Here is a 16,593-nt window from a genome sequence, read left to right as displayed (position 1 = left end):
TGTGTACATGTGTGTTTGTGTATATGTGTTTTTGTGTACGTTTGTGTGTCTGTGTTTGTGTACATGTGTGTTTGTGTATATGTGTTTTTGTGTACGTTTGTGTGTCTGTGTACATGTGTGTTTGTGTATATGTGTTTTTGTGTACGTTTGTGTATCTGTGTTTGTGTACATGTGTGTTTGTGTATATGTGTTTTTGTGTATGTTTGTGTGTGTCTGTGTTTGTGTACATGTGTGTTTGTGTATATGTGTTTTTGTGTACGTTTGTGTGTCTGTGTTTGTGTACATGTGTGTTTGTGTATATGTGTTTTTGTGTACGTTTGTGTGTCTGTGTTTGTGTACATGTGTGTTTGTGTATATGTGTTTTTGTGTACGTTTGTGTCTCTGTGTTTGTGTACATGTGTGTTTGTGTATATGTGTTTTTGTGTACGTTTGTGTGTGTCTGTGTTTGTGTACATGTGTGTTTGTGTATATGTGTTTTTGTGTACGTTTGTGTATCTGTGTTTGTGTACATGTGTGTTTGTGTATATGTGTTTTTGTGTACGTTTGTGTGTCTGTGTTTGTGTACATGTGTGTTTGTGTATATGTGTTTTTGTGTACGTTTGTGTCTCTGTGTTTGTGTACATGTGTGTTTGTGTATATGTGTTTTTGTGTACGTTTGTGTATCTGTGTTTGTGTACATGTGTGTTTGTGTATATGTGTTTTTGTGTATGTTTGTGTGTGTCTGTGTTTGTGTACATGTGTGTTTGTGTATATGTGTTTTTGTGTACGTTTGTGTGTCTGTGTTTGTGTACATGTGTGTTTGTGTACATGTGTGTTTGTGTACGTTTGTGTCTCTGTGTTTGTGTACATGTGTGTTTGTGTACATGTGTGTTTGTGTATATGTGTTTTTGTGTATGTTTGTGTGTGTCTGTGTTTGTGTACATGTGTGTTTGTGTATATGTGTTTTTGTGTACGTTTGTGTGTCTGTGTTTGTGTACATGTGTGTTTGTGTATATGTGTTTTTGTGTACGTTTGTGTGTCTGTGTTTGTGTACATGTGTGTTTGTGTATATGTGTTTTTGTGTACGTTTGTGTGTGTCTGTGTTTGTGTACATGTGTGTTTGTGTACATGTGTGTTTGTGTACGTTTGTGTGTCTGTGTTTGTGTACATGTGTGTTTGTGTATATGTGTTTTTGTGTACGTTTGTGTGTCTGTGTTTGTGTACATGTGTGTTTGTGTATATGTGTTTTTGTGTACGTTTGTGTCTCTGTGTTTGTGTACATGTGTGTTTGTGTATATGTGTTTTTGTGTACGTTTGTGTGTGTCTGTGTTTGTGTACATGTGTGTTTGTGTATATGTGTTTTTGTGTACGTTTGTGTATCTGTGTTTGTGTACATGTGTGTTTGTGTATATGTGTTTTTGTGTACGTTTGTGTGTCTGTGTTTGTGTACATGTGTGTTTGTGTATATGTGTGTTTGTGTATATGTGTTTTTGTGTACGTTTGTGTGTGTCTGTGTTTGTGTACATGTGTGTTTGTGTATATGTGTTTTTGTGTACGTTTGTGTGTCTGTGTTTGTGTACATGTGTGTTTGTGTACATGTGTGTTTGTGTATATGTGTTTTTGTGTACGTTTGTGTGTGTCTGTGTTTGTGTACATGTGTGTTTGTGTATATGTGTTTTTGTGTACGTTTGTGTGTCTGTGTTTGTGTACATGTGTGTTTGTGTATATGTGTTTTTGTGTACGTTTGTGTATCTGTGTTTGTGTACATGTGTGTTTGTGTATATGTGTTTTTGTGTATGTTTGTGTGTGTCTGTGTTTGTGTACATGTGTGTTTGTGTATATGTGTTTTTGTGTACGTTTGTGTGTCTGTGTTTGTGTACATGTGTGTTTGTGTACATGTGTGTTTGTGTACGTTTGTGTCTCTGTGTTTGTGTACATGTGTGTTTGTGTACATGTGTGTTTGTGTATATGTGTTTTTGTGTATGTTTGTGTGTGTCTGTGTTTGTGTACATGTGTGTTTGTGTATATGTGTTTTTGTGTACGTTTGTGTGTCTGTGTTTGTGTACATGTGTGTTTGTGTATATGTGTTTTTGTGTACGTTTGTGTGTCTGTGTTTGTGTACATGTGTGTTTGTGTATATGTGTTTTTGTGTACGTTTGTGTGTGTCTGTGTTTGTGTACATGTGTGTTTGTGTACATGTGTGTTTGTGTACGTTTGTGTGTCTGTGTTTGTGTACATGTGTGTTTGTGTATATGTGTTTTTGTGTACGTTTGTGTGTCTGTGTTTGTGTATCCCGGCATGCGGCGCTTCTTCACTGACTGTGTTTCAGTCTGTCCACTCATCAGGAAGTTGTCGGTTTGTGGGAAGATTTTGAGTGACCACTTATCACAGATGGTAAACCAGCGAGAAGAACGGTTTTTAAGTTAGTTATTTGATTTAGTGAGTTAAGTCTGAATGATGGTTATTACACTTACATCCTCATGCATCTTGCAAGTGTGTGTGTGTGTGTGTTTGTGTGTGTGTGTGTGTGTGTGTGTGTTTGTGTGTGTGTGTGTTTGTGTGTGTGTGTGTGTGTGTGTTATTCATTCATTAGCTGAGCCATATTACATATTGTTACATTTTTGTGTGTGTGTGTGTTTCTTTAGCAGTGTGTTTTTCTGTATCGGTCAGTGCTCAGCAGGAGGTCAAAGAAACCTTTCACACACACACACACACACACACACCACTGATCTTTAACTCTAACACTCTAACAGACATTATGGAGCTCTCTTTCTTTCTTTCTTTCTTTCTTTCTTTCTTTCTTTCTTTCTTTCTTTCTTTCTTTCTTTCTTTCTTTCTTTCTTTCTTTCTTTCTTTCTCACTCTCTCTCTCTTTTTCAAACACACACACACACACACACAATCATTAAGAATCTCTGAATATCTGCCCTCTTATACTACAGGATTTCGATCAGTTGTGATGAGTTGTGTGTTGGACGTAGTGGCACACTGCACCATCGATCACAGACCAGGCTCACACACTACACCTCCTTTCACCTGAACACAATAAGACACACACTATAAGAACAAAGGTGTGTGAAATTCACACTTGTGTGTTCCTTCACAAACCACTACCATAGAAATGAAGTTCCCTTCACTGGAACTAAGAGGTTCGAACCCTGTTCCAGCACGACTATACAGCTGTACACAAAGCCCCTGAGATCATTAATGCTGGGGTAGAATGTGTGAATGATCACTAATCCCAACAAATATACTCCAACCTGGGGAAGAAAAGAGGAGAGAAGAGAAGAGAAGAGAAGAAAAAGAGAAGAGAAGAGAAGAGAAGAGAAGAGAAGAGAAGAGAAGAGAAGAGAAGAGAAGAGAAGAGAAGAAAAAGAGAAGAGAAGAGAAGAGAAGAGAAGAGAAGAGAAGAAAGGAAAAGAGAAGAGAAGAGAAGAGAAGAAAGGAGAAGAGAAGAGAAGAGAAGAGAAGAGAAGAGAAGAGAAGAGAAGAGAAGAGAAGAGAAGAGAGGGAATAAATGTGAAACAGGATGTTGAACAGACAGTATTGTGATGTTCAGGTGTCAAACATTTAGTGAATATCAGAAATGATCAGAAATACAAGAAGAAAAAACAGATGTAAAAGATTGAAAACAGAGAAGCGATGACTGAAAAAAAGAAAAATTCTCCAAGTGCACAGACAAACAAAGACGAATAACAAGTGACAGGTGCAAAGAGTAATCAGGAGGAAGAGGAGGAAGAGGAGGAGGAGGAGGAGGCTGTGCTGGAAGAAGGAGAGAGACAGGGAACAGCGGCTGTGTTTCATTTCTCATTTGTATTTGTTCCTGTAAACGTCTTCCACTCTTCAGGTGAAATCTAATAGAGCTGCTGGGAGCACCTGGGGATATCGATGACCTCAAGAGGTAACACACACAAAGACACACACACACACACACACACGTTTGCAGCCGTGCAAAATAAATCACGCTAACTCACAAAGCAGACGTTAATTATAGACGTCTGTGTTTCGGCGCTCTGCCTTGGAAATCCACTTTGCCTCAAAGTCACACTTTCCGTTCCAGTGACTTTCCTTTTCCACACAGCTGGAGAGGCCAAGCCTCGGTCCGTTTACGCCAGGAGGCATTACAAAAAAAATGGCACTTGGTAATTCAGCAGACGTTGTTAAAGCAGGATTGAAACTAGGACAGGCTTTAGTTAGTTCCGAAAAGTTTGGAAGTTTCAGAAAGAAAGCTTCACAATCTATTGTCCTGAATAAAAAGTTACACTAAAAATGAAGCTGAAGGGCTTTTCTTCGTATACTGACCCGGGCGCGATCGTCATGCTGGTATTCCTCACAAAAAACAAACAGAATTTTTTCCATTGGCTTTTGGATTATTGCAAAATCAGTAAACTCTCTGACCAACAAATGTTTCTGAATCTGAATGTTTCTGAAAGTTTTTGTTAGGAGAACCAGCATGATGGTCACTACAAATATACATAGGTCATAATTTCTTTTATCAGTGTCACGGCCATTACGGATAATTCCCACCAGAACACAAGGGGGCGCTCTCATTCATTATTTAAGCTTCTATTATTGTCTGCTCCATTTCCTCCCTTTACTATTCTTATCTGTTTTGTACTTGACTGACCTGCACAGAGTCCTGACCTCAACCCCACTGAACGCCTTTGGGATGAATTAGAGCGGAGGCGTCTGCCTTTACATGCACATGAATGTAATATGGAGTTCTCCCGCCCCTTTGCAGCTGTAACAGCTTCAACTCTTCTGGGAAGGCTTTCCACAAGGTTTAGGAGTGTGCTCATGGGAATTTTTGACCATTCCACTAGAAGAGCATTTGTGAGGTCAGGCACTGATGTTGGACGAGAAGGTCTGGCTCACAGTCTCTACTCTAATTCATCCCAATGGTGTTCTATGGGGTTGAGGTCAGGACTTTGTGCAGGACAGTCAAGTTCCTCCACACCAAACTCACTCATCCATGTCTTTATGGACCTTGCTTTGTGCACTGGTGAGCAGTCATGTTGGAACAGGAAGGGGTCATCCCCAAACTCTTCCCACAAAGTTGGGAGCATGAAATTGTCCAAAATGTCTTGGTATGAAGCAGAAGCATTAAGAGTTCCTTTCACTGGAACTAAGGGGTCGAGCCCAAACCCCTAAATCTTAACCCTAACCCTGAAAAACAACACCTGAATTCAATGATTTGGAGGGGTGTCCCAAAACTTTTGGTAATATAGTGTATTTTAAAATCTTCTGCACTTGCATAAATCTTTGCCACCATGACAGTGTAGTCAATTCCATTACAGCTCTAAACAATCCTTTTTTTTTCACAAGCCTCTCTGTTTTTCTCACTCTGGTAGTTCTTGAACAGATGCTCAATAAACATCTGTTCCCCTAAATCTTCACCATTTTAACCATTATTCATATTTTTCAATATTTATCATTAGGCTGAGATTCTGTACAGAGTGCACATCTAAGCTGCTGTTATGGAAAATTTTTTAGCACGGAGATACAAAATTGTGTTCAAATGGTTGACGTTTTAGCATTTGGGTGTTCATTTTTAGACTGTTGCTCGAAGGAGTGGATCGAACCAGGGACCCTGAACAAAACTTAATAATAACCTGGCTCGGGTCATGGACCGGAAGATTAGGGGTTCAAGCCCCAGCACTGCCAAGCTGCCTCTGTTGGGCCGTTAAGCAAGATCCCCAATCCACGCTGCTCCAGGGCCGCTGTATCGTGGCTGACCCTGCGCTCTGACCCCAACCTCCAAGGATGGGATATGCGAAGAAAGAATTTCACTGTGCTGTAATGTATATGTGACAAATAAAGACAACTAAATAAAAAAAATGTGTACTGTGAGTGTAAAATGATTGTAAAGAGATCAGCAGTGGAAAATATCGCAGCCTTAAGAAAGATATGTCAAGTTTATTAGTCAAGATGTAATTGTGCAGTCCAGTGTGGAAATTAGCAGATGTAAACAATACAAATATTATTTGTCACATACACAATCAGACACAATACGACATGTAGTGAAATGTTTTTACGACTGTCCTATGATGGAAATAAAAATGTAAAACGAGAATATAAAATATAATACATAATTTTAATAAAAATGTAAAAACTAGGATATAAAATATATGAAATACAATTTAAATAAAAATGTAAAAACTAGGATATAAAATATATGAAATACAATTTAAATAAAAATGTAAAACTAGAATATAAAATATAATAAATAATTGAAATATAAATGTAAAAACTAGGATATAAAAATTAACACTAGAAGAAAAGAAGCATCTGAAATGATAAGAATATCAAGTATAAAAAGACTATAAGAATATAATACAAAATATAATATAAAATAAACTATCGCTATATAATATATAAAATAAAAATAGAATAAAAATAAACAACAATAGAATAGAATAAGTGAGATGGGTGGATGGATGTGGACAGAATATAGATATACACTGATCAGCTATAACATTATGACCACCTGCCTAATATTGTGTTGGTCCCTCTTTTACAGCCCTGACCCATCGTAACATGGACTGCACTAGATCCCTGAAGGTGTGCTGTGGTTTCTGGCACCAAGATGTTAGCAGCAGATCTTTTAACTCCTATAAGTTAGGTGGGGCGTCAGAACTGTTTGTCCAGCACATCCCACAGATTCTTGATTGGATTGAGATCTGGGGAATTTGTAGGCCAGGCCAAGTTTGAGCAACAGTAGCTCGTCTGTTGGATCGGATCACACAGGCCAGCCTTCGCTCCCCACGTGCATCAATGAGCCTTGACCGCCCATGACCCTGTTGCTGGTTCCCCACTGTTCCTTCCTTGGACCACTTTTGATAGATACTGACCACTGCAGACCTGGAACACCCCACAAGAGCTGCAGTTTTGGAGATGCTCTGATCCAGTGGTCTAGCCATCACAATTTGGCCCTTGGTCAAACTCGTTCAAATCCTTACACTTGTCCATTTTTCCTGCTTCTAACATCAACTTTGAGGACAAAATGTTGACTTGCTGCCTAATATATCCCACCCACTAACAGGTGCCATGATGAGGAGATCATCAGTCTTATTCATTTCACCTCTCAGTGTTCATAATGTTATGCCTGATCGATGTATATTGAATGTTACTTGCATATTGCATGTTGAATGCATATTGAGTGTTACTGTTAGTTAAAGAATATCTGTTTTAATAATAAGGAATAATTGATAAAGATATTCCTGAATTTAACACCACACCATTGAGCATCTGAGCCTGCGCATACAGGTAAAGTAAGAGTGAGTTCATGCGCATGCGAGAGCAGTCCCTGTACAGGAAGTGGATAAAATTGCGTAAGACAGAATCAGGCCCGGGGCAGCACTGGCAGGCTGTGTTCTGTGTAGACATTCCTAAAAATGGGTGTCTCTATCTGTGTGTCTGTGCGCTTGCTGTCCTGCCACATTTAATGATGGCGCTTTTTGTTCTTGCCTGAGGACCACCACGCTTCCTCTCACAGCGCAAGAGCACAGGAAATCATCAGCGCTGTCCAAAATACACCATCGGCAGGCAGCTACCTGTATGACGGAGAAAGACGGAGAGAGAAGATTCAAAGATTCTTCTAGAATCAAGGTCACCATGGTGCGTGTGCATTTCTTTCCATTATCTTTGCAGTATCTGAAAATAGACATGTCTAGATGGTTCTGAACATCTGGACATCATCCACACAGGGTCTGCAATCGTGTTATGATTATGAGTATTATTAATATTATTGGTATTATTATTTCTAATATAAATTTGGGGGGGGTTTAGTGGCTTAGCACGTTCACCTCACACCTCCAGCGTCCTGGGTTCGAGTCTCGCTCTCGCTCACTGTGTGTGTGGAGTTTGCATGTTCTCCCTGTGCTTGGTGGGATTCCTCTGGGTGCTCCAGTTTCCTCCCACAGTCCAAAGACATGCTTCTAAGCTGACTGAAGTCTCTAGCCTGTAGTGTGTGTGTGTGTGTGCCCTGCGATGAGTTGTGGTGGGTTGGCACTCCGTCCATGCCCAATGATGCCTGAGATAGGCCCAGGCTCCCCGTGACCCAAGAATAGATCGGATAAGCGGTACAGACAATGAAATGAAATAAAAATTAATTTAGGGTTTCCCACCTCAATATACCTACCATGATAGCACATCTTGCAGTTCCAATTGTGGCCACTGGGTGAAATAATAGCTATCCATCCATTTTCTATACCTGCTTTATTCCTAATTAGGGTCACGGGATCTGCTGGAGCCTATCCCAGCACACATTGGGCAAAAGGCAGGGGTACACCCTGAACAGATCACCAGTCCATAGCAATCAATCTAACGTACATGTTTTTGGACTGTGGGAGGAAACCGGAGTACCCCCACGCAGGTACGGGGATAACATGCAAACTCCACACAGAATGGCCCCTGCCTGTTCGAACCTGGGAGTCGAACCCTTCTTGCTGTGAGGCAACAGTGCTAATCTCTAAGCCACCATGCTGCCCGCAATAATAGCTATATAGAGTTTAATGGGGCAGTGAAAGCTCACAACTGCACAACATGTAGAACAGCGAGGAAGTCAGTGGACCAGTGTCAGATAAGGAGATGTATTAAATTTGAATTAAATGGAGAAATTTATACAAATTAATATTAAATGTAATTATAAACAGATGAAATGTACAATATTATTTTTTATTTATTTTAAATTTCTAAAATTAAATACTGTGTCTGTATAATATAATCAAATATTTACACATAATTGTTTCTGTAATAAAGCCCTTTTTCAATAAATTTTTTATTATAATTTATTTTAATCCATGTGTCTCTATGTGCTTCGTTTGCTTTTTTTGTTACTCTTTTATTAAGCTTTCTTTTTGTTTTTTTCCTCCGCTCTCACTTTGTGTTTCTCTTAACTTACTTTGCTGCTTGCCAGGTCACCGCCGTAAATAAGAATTAGTTCTTAATGATCTGCCTGCTTAAATTAAACGTTAAATAAAACAGCACACACACACACACACACACACACAGAAACATCACCATCTCTGCTGTGTGTGAGAAGCTGCAGCTTCTGAAGCTCAGATGTGTGAGACCGCCACTTCAGGGACTAACAGATCGATGTGTATCAGTTCAGCGCTGAATCCCGTCTCTCAGGCTGGAGGAAGGCAATAAAGCCTTTTCCTCTTCACATGAAAAGGAATAAAAGTATCAAGAGTAATAATACGTTTGATTTGTTTGTGACATTCTGAACTGATTTTGATTCGATGCACAGTTGTACTCATGATTGTTATATGATAAGCTTTGATGACTCAAATTCACCTCTACAGTAATTATTCATGTAGATTTTAAGATTCATCATAATTTGAACATTAAAATGTTTATTAATATAATGCAATTAATACAGTTTATTATTATAAACAGAAAATGCCAAGAATTGGCAGAATGCCAGAATGAGTAGCTCAGTGAAACTGGACTCTGGTTGATTTGGTTATAAATATATGTTTCTTACAGAGCTACTCTACAACATTCTGCTTGGGATGATCCGGAGCACCTTGTTTAGCCGATCCTGAGCACTTTGCTTAGCTGATACCGAGCATTTTATTTAGCCGATCCCTAACATTTAGTTTAGATGATCCCAAGCATTTTGTTTAGCCAATACCTAACATTTTGTTTAGTTGATCCTGAACATTTTGTTTAGCCGATCCCGAGCATTTTATTTTGCCAATCCCTAACGTTTTGTTTAGCCAGTCCCTAACATTTTGCTTAGCTGATCCCAAGCACTTTGTTTAGGCAATCCTGACCATTTAATTTAGCCAATCCCTAACATTTTGTTTAGCTGATCCCAAGCACTTTGCTTAGACGATCCCAACCATTTTGTTTAGCTGATCCTGAGCATTTTGTTTTGGAGATCCCATGCATTTTGTTTAGCCAATCCTGAGCATTTTGTTTTGTTTAGTAATTATTTTAATAAATATTTAATTTATTTCTTACTACTAAGAAATAATTTTTGAATAAAATAAGAAATAAGAATTTTTGGAAGGTCCGCTTATTTTTACATTCATTACGGAGCAAATGTACACAGCTGAATGATTTCTCGCTTAATGACTTTTTACTGCATATACAATGTATAAGGAAAAATTAAAAGAGAGAAAGACCGAATACCAAACAGATCCGGAACGTGCTAGTTATACATCAGAGACAGATAATTAAGTCAGTGTGAACTATTATAAACCTATAACACTGCGCTAACAGAGCAGAGACGGTGCCACACACACTCTAAACACTCTCATGGTTCAGTCGGTGTGCGTCTGTGCCGCAGCATGGTGCTCTGTTTCAAATTCTGTTCACATTCACACGCTAGCGCTATTCGAGTTGAATTCTCAATCCACTCCCGGTGAAAGGTTGCTCACAGTAAATCTGCAGAGAGTAAACAAACAAACACATTGTTCAGTGCACACACTGCAAGTGTTACTCTGCAGCACAGAGCTGCTAAAAACAAACAAACAACAACAAAAAAACCCACAAAAAATGCTAACTTGCTTTTGAAATTAAAGTTAACTAACAAAGGAGTCTCTCTCTTAAACTTAATTTATTCCACTTCATTAACTGGTGTATATTTTCTATTTGCACTCAAGTGCATGGCAGACAATAAGCGAGTCCATTAAATGGCCAAGAACTGGATTTTCCTCCTGTTTGGTTGTGTCTGTGTTCAATTCTGAATGTCTTTGTCATGCCCCTCTTCACAGTGGTGGTTAATATGAAGCTCATATGACAGTAAACATTCAGGACTTTAATAATTTGTAGTATTTTAAAATATTTCTGTTGTTTTTCCTAGCCTAGGGTTCAAAATATTAATAGAAAAAAAATCCCAAAAAACCCCCAAACGGTTATATTTTTCATGCAAGTATTTGTATCTTCAAAGGAAATGTTGAAATCAAACCCATTTCTGCTCTCTGAGATGCTCCGAGTGCTTGTTCATCTAAAAAGCATCTCAAATCTGATCTTCAACCAGTAAAATTCTGTGTAAGGTTCTCCAACAGAGGGAAAAACACACGTCTAAAACACACTGAAAGTCATTTTGAGTCATTTCAGACTCACAGCCTGAACATCATTCATTACTTTATACTGATTGAAAATGTCCCTTAAGTCCATTTCCATTGTTCTGGTGCAATGATACACCTGTATACTGGTCAAAACAGTTTCTGACCTCTGAAAGCTAGAAAGCATCCAGCTGTAGCTAGAAAGCAGCTTCACACACCAGTAAGTCACATTTCATCATAGTTTAGTAAGGAATAAAACATAAAATTACTATTAATAGTGTGGTGTGACGATATGTACAGTGATAAATCTAAATAGTGAATGATATAAATTTACGGTATTTGGCAGACGCCCTTATCCAGAGCGACTTAGCTTTTTAACATCTCATTTTATACTGAGCAATTGAGGGTTAAGGGCATTGCCCAGGGGGCCCAGGAGGGGCAGTTTGGTAGACCTGTGGTTCAATCTCAAAACCTTCCTATCAGTAACCCAACAGCTTAACCACTGAGCTACCCCATCCCTTGGTAGAGACACAAACATCAAGTCAGAAAACAGAAAACTAAGCTCAAAGTCAAGCAACAGGCACAAGTCAAAACCAGAACAGAAGTTTATAATACTGACAAGTACTGCAAATCTACTAACAATACACCAAAAATGCCTTGCTCAGGGGCCCAAGCTGCCACTGCTGTTGTATAAAATGAGATAAAATGTAAGTCACTGTCAAATGCCAGTAATGTAATGGAGTGCACAGGCCACACCAGCCCTTTGCGGATAAGATCGGTCACTCCTGGAGTGCACAGGCCACACCAGCCCTTTGCGGATGAGGTCGGTCACTCCTGGAGTGCACAGGCCACACTGGCCCTTTGCGGATGAGGTCGGTCACTCCTGGAGGGCACAGGCCACACCGGCCCTTTGCGGATGAGGTCGGTCACTCCTGGAGGGCACAGGACACACTGGCCCTTTGCGGATGAGGTCGGGCACTCCTGGAGTGCACAGGCCACACTGGCCCTTTGCGGATAAGGTCGGTCACTCCTGGAGTGCACAGGCCACACCGGCCCTTTGCGGATGAGGTCGGTCACTCCTGGAGTGCACAGGCCACACTGGCCCTTTGCGGATGAGGTCGGTCCTGAAAATGATGTTTTCCAGAATGTTACCAGAAACACCTCAAAGTCGACTATGAACTTAAATTCTCGCTACTGAACTTTTATAACACCACACACGCTTATAGATATCTTATAAATCCTTCCTCTCGAGCCGTCACGTCTTCTTGTTTTTACTGTCATTTCTTCGTAATTTTATACATTCAACACTTTACAGTTTTCCACCATTTCTTTTTGGCAGTAGTTTATGTAAGGATTTATTATTATCTCTCTCTTTGGTAGGTATGTTAAAAACCTATGTGTGTTCCTCCCACCTACGACGCAGTAAAAGAGCACTCGTGCTCGAAACACTCCCACACTTTCCACTGCAACATTGCAAGGTCATAGCCTGTGTGCTAACATGGACAGATCGATAATCCTGCCTTGTTTTCAGCTTCGCTTTTCTGACATCGCTGTTGGACATGGAGAAGGAACTGATCTTTCAGACCTGGGGGTTCACACACACACACTAGTACAGCTACACTGATAAAGCTATTTATCTAACCGAAATCTAGCTGTTACTTAACTCTATAGGGTAAAGGATCTATAGGTGAAAAAGGCAACAATCAGCCTGCACTTTGCTTCCTGGTCAATCTGGTTTCATGCATCTACATTACATCACATTACATTACATCACATCACACGCATTCTTATGCTGCTTTAGGCTACACACCATCCATCTATATTTAATGCAGGTACATAATTCACACGCCGCATGTCTTAGCTTGTGCTCATGTTGAAAAACACGTGTGGAAACTTGCCGTGGGATACCTCGCAGGATTCGACGCCCGCACATGGATCTATAAAGCCAGGTAGAAATAAAAGATGCAGGGTGAGCTGTACGCAGACTGAACAAAAACAAATGTCTGCAGGTGTTTAACAATTTGACCACCGAAATTTGACGTTCAATGAAATTCAGATTAACGGTCGAAGGTGTTGAACTCCATGAGACATGGTTGTTTATAGAATAAACTATAAATCAGAACCAGGGAAACAGGTGAGAGAGAAAAACAGGGAGCTGATGAAAGCTCGGAACACTGAGATGATGAGAGTAAAGGGTATAGAAAGGCAAAGTGATGAACACGAATCAGGTGAACACAATCAGGTAACAACTGAACCAAAAACACAACAAAACAAAGGATTCACCAAAACATGCTGCATACTCTGAACAAGGAATATTGACACAAATCGTAAGGGGAAAAAATGTCCTGAATGTCTCCTTTCATGTCCTGTATAACTGGATTCATCTCCATGCTGTATTTTGGTTGGAATTAAATAGAGATTTTTTCAACATCGGTAGGTGGGTCGACTTATTGGGTCGTTTTATTCTAAAATGAAAACAAGAAAAAGTTTAAGATGGTGTAAGTTTGGGCTCACGATGTCTTTCCCACGTGGATACCAGATATCAGGAACAAGGAATAACAGAAAACAAAGAAAGAAAATGAAAGTGAGATCAAGAGTGTTTAGAACTGTTCGAGCTCATCCTTACGGTGTCTGAGAAATTAAAAATGGCGGAATGAGATGAAAACACAGATGATTCTGACAGACAGAAGACATTAAAGTGCATTAAATCAGGTTAGAAGAAGAGAATAATCATTTATCGGCTTTGATTTGTGAAGCAAAGATGAAGCTAGATTAGTCGTAGCTTAGCAAGAAGGTACCTTTCTCATATAGATACAGTTCAGGAAGAGAAAGGGGCGGGGCTTCCATACAGATACAGTTCAGGAGGAAAAAGGGGTGGGGCTAAGCAGGAAGCATATTAAACACAGAATTTTTAAAAAATCAGGTAATTTTAATATTTGTGTAATTCTAAATCTGTGTGTCCCACATATATGTTTCATACCACAAGCGTCTAGGGGCAAAAGGGCAGATGTACAACACACACACACACACACACACACCACCTCATGTGTGTCTCTAACGTTCCTCGATTAATTTCTCCCACTTTGCTCTATTTGTTTGCTGATGACCGTCTCTGCTTTGAGCTGCCCGTTTGCTGACGGTCCGAATTTCAGCCTGATTACGTTTCCTTATCGGTTTATCTGCCCCAGTTTCATGAACAAACCTGCCTGCAGTGTGATAATCTATGTATTGATTTCTTTTTTCTCATTCTGTGGTCTAATCGCTTATAAAAATCTGATTCATCAGCAGCGAGAACGGCAGCGAGGACAATTAGGCACTTGAAATGGAGAGGCTGGGAATGAGACACGCCGACGGATGGCCAGAGAGAGTCACTCAAACAGAGAGAGAGAGACAGAGAGAGAGAGAAAGAGAGACAGAGAGAGATGATCATATACAGTGCTTTTGCATAAGTATTCACCCCCCTCCCCCATGCTCCACAGCTCGAGGCCGTGATGCGCCTTCCCTTCCAGCACACCTCATGATTTACTCTGTATGTAATTAACAAAAGCAAATGTTGCCTGTTCAGTCTACAGAACACTAATTTGCTGTAATTACTACATAACCACGCTCCCGAGAGATAAGTGGTTTACTTAAGCCTTGTTTTTGAACGGAACACTGCTTCCTTCCACTGCGGCTGCTGCTGCTTAATTAGCTGTACTGAATCATTATTTCATTAGAAATAAACTCACACATTACTGTGCCTTGAGAATGACTGCTGCTGCTGGTGCTGCTGGGTTTTTTTTTTTTATCTGAGGAGAGTTATTATCTTGGATGAAAAGATGCAATGTGTGTCCGCTTAAAACTAAAATTTCACCCTGAAGTCAGTCCTGCCAGGAAATAGAGATTTTGCGATCACATAAGAATTAATGGAAAATATTCAGAGGAGATCAGAGCAGGTTTTCTGCAGATTTGGGCCGAAACACGTCGTGACATGACATCATGTGCATGGAACAGGAGTATATGCATCATAGAAAGTCATTTCATACAGTATGTGTCTTCACTGGTAGGACGTTAGAAGAAAAATCATATGTTTGTGATTTCACCAATTTGAGCAGTTTTCCAAATAAATAAATCAATAAATAAAAACGAAAGAAACATTTAAAAAAAGAAAAAAAAAGAAAGGGGGGGTGGGGTGGGAAAAAAATTAAATAAATAAAAGGCGCAACAAAATTAAGTTGCATTTAAAAAAAAAATAAATAAAAGAAAATCTTCAACAAATTCAAGTTGCATTTTTTGAAAAATGAATGAATGAATGAATGAATAAATAAAAGGCAGAAAAAAATCAAGTTGCATTTTTTGACAAGTAAATAAATAAATAAAAAAAGGCAGAACAAAATCAAGTTGCATTCTTTGACAAATAAATAAAATAGATAAATAAATAAATAAAAGGCAGAACAAAATCAAGTTGCATTTTTGACAAATAAATAAATAGATAAATAGATAGATAAATAAATAGATAGATAAATAAATAAATAGATAGATAAATAAATAGATAGATAAATAAATAAATAAATAAAAGGCAGAACAAAATCAAGTTGCATTCCTTGACAAATAAATAAATAAATAAATAAATAAATAAATAAATAAATAAAAGGCGGAACAAAATCAAGTTGCATTTTTGACAAATAAATAAATAGATAAATAAATAGATAAATAAATAAATAAAAGGTAGAACAAAATCAAGTTGCATTTTTTTGAAAAAAATAAAAATAAATAAAAATTAAATATAAATATAAAATAAAAACTGCAACAAAATCAAGGTGCATTTTTGATGAATAACATTTTTTTAAAAATAAATAAATAAATAAAATCAAGCTGCAGCAACCACAAAGAATATGCTATATAATCCTGTAGGGGCTGTGAAACTCATAAAATATGTTTACACTAAAATATTTATGATGCGTTCAGAAAATTCCAGTGCTATATTTTCTTCTCATGTCATATGCAGATTATTTAGCAACAGTGCAAATGACCCTTTACATTTCCTCTCCTACTGATGGTATGTTCCAGGAAAGGAGATCAGTAACAGTAGCGATGAAGTAAGATGGACTTACACACAGGATGTGAGAAAGCAGAAAACACCCAGTGAGACTGTAGATTCGAGGCGAAGGAAAGCTAGAGATGGACTGTGTAAAAGTCTGTGCTGAGGGAAAACAAACTGGGTCAATGCCAAAGACAAAATAAGAGCAAAATCCAAATAAGAAAAAAAATAGGCTAGTCTTAATCTAAAGGGGAAAGAAGAAGAAGACATCTAGACCAGATGGTCCTGTCTAGTAAACAATAAGCACTCGTCTGCTAACCTAGCTGAGTGGGAATGTAGCACAAGAAGAAACAAAACTCAAACAAGACTAAACCAACAGATCTTCAGATCAGGAACATCTTTTTCAGTAACCTAATATAAATAGACTACCAGAAACCACGGTGGTGTTTGAGTTAACATTCCCAGTTAAAAACCATTCCAGCCTTATTTTAGTTCACTGCTAGCATTAAATAATTCAGCTTTATGCTAGCTCTGTTGAATTACTGATACTACACATGCTTTGAACTGTTAAGCT

The sequence above is a fragment of the Hemibagrus wyckioides genome, linkage group LG09 (assembly GCF_019097595.1).
Source record: "Hemibagrus wyckioides isolate EC202008001 linkage group LG09, SWU_Hwy_1.0, whole genome shotgun sequence".
Classification (NCBI taxonomy): domain Eukaryota; kingdom Metazoa; phylum Chordata; class Actinopteri; order Siluriformes; family Bagridae; genus Hemibagrus; species Hemibagrus wyckioides.
The sequence above is the reverse complement of the archived record's forward strand: the minus strand, read 5'-3'. Positions refer to the sequence as shown.